The sequence below is a fragment of the Rana temporaria genome, chromosome 2, assembly GCF_905171775.1.
Source record: "Rana temporaria chromosome 2, aRanTem1.1, whole genome shotgun sequence".
Classification (NCBI taxonomy): domain Eukaryota; kingdom Metazoa; phylum Chordata; class Amphibia; order Anura; family Ranidae; genus Rana; species Rana temporaria.
Genome location: NC_053490.1, coordinates 128,674,163 through 128,675,594, shown reverse-complemented (window position 1 = coordinate 128,675,594; position 1,432 = coordinate 128,674,163).

Sequence of the window (1,432 nt, the reverse complement as noted above, 5' to 3'; positions counted from 1 at the left end):
TTGCAAATCTTTCTTCATTCATTTAGGCCAAAATGCATTCTGCCAATAACCAAAATCAGGGTATAATATTTAGTTTGTAGAAAAGTTATAGCATCCACAAACTATGGTATATATCTTAAAATCGATCAGTCCCAATGTACTTATGACCTATCCAATTTCTTGAGACCAGAAATTTGCAGGACAGTACAAATACCCCCCAAATGACCTTTTTGGAAAGTAGTCTGAGGTATTTAGTAAGAGGCATGGCACGTAATTTGAAGTTGTAATGTTTTGGGAAAATTAAGAAAAAAAAATAGTTTTCACAATTTTTTTTAAATATTTCTTACATACTGTCACTAGTGCAGTACAGTGTCATTATATAACTGATGTGGCATTGACCAGGGACACTGGCTGGTGACAGTATTTAGAGAAAAAAATATATATATTAATTTTTTTCTTCTTTTTACATACTGTGACCGGAGCAATACAGTGTTAACATAGTAACACTGTAACACTTGGGCTTATAGCAGTGAATTGTAGTGTAGACCCTGTGTATTGTTGTGATTACCAGCTAATTGCATGGCACAAATGGGTTGGGATTGACCCTGTCTGTACCATGTGATCACTGTGACCAATCACAGCTAGCAACACAACTGTATACAATGAATAGCATGAAAGGAAGCCATTCATTGTTAACAACTGTCATGTGATCTGTTGTGGTGACAGTGGTCACATGGTGCTGGCAGCGGGCCGGTACACTGATCAATAATCCGCTGTGTCCGGTGTACACAGCAGGTGACAGATCACACCGGAGCGGGGCTAATATGATGTCCCCTCAGAACAATAGCATTCCCACCCTATCATTTTTCAATAGCGGTGACGGGAAGCAGTTAAAGAGCCTTTCAAACCCTTTTACTGTTTTTGTAGAGTTATCTAAAAAAAATTGTTTAAGAAACAAGCTCCCCCGCGCTCTACAAACCCAGCACTGTCTTACTGTGATCCGCTGCTCCATTGCCAGACAATGGGTCACGCCAAACTAGGGCATTATTTTTATATATATATATATATATATATATATATATATATATATATTGTTGGCTTCCCTATCAAATAAGAGGTGGGGTGCTAGAGGAGCAAGCTATAGTGTGACTATGATTTACCTGGCTTTTAACTTCATAATGAAGTACCATTACCAGGATGTTCCCCACTGAGAATAATTTCCTGGACCTGCAGAGTTCAAAATCATTACAGCTACAGTGCCCTGAAAAAGTATTTATACCCCTTGAAATGTTCCACATTTTGTCATGTTACAACCAAAAACATAAATGTATTTTAATGGGATTTTATGTAACAGAACAACACAAAGTGGCACATAATTGTGAGGTGGAAGGAAACTGATAAATGGTTTTCAACATTTTTTACAAAAAAATATCTGAAAAGTGTGACGTGCATT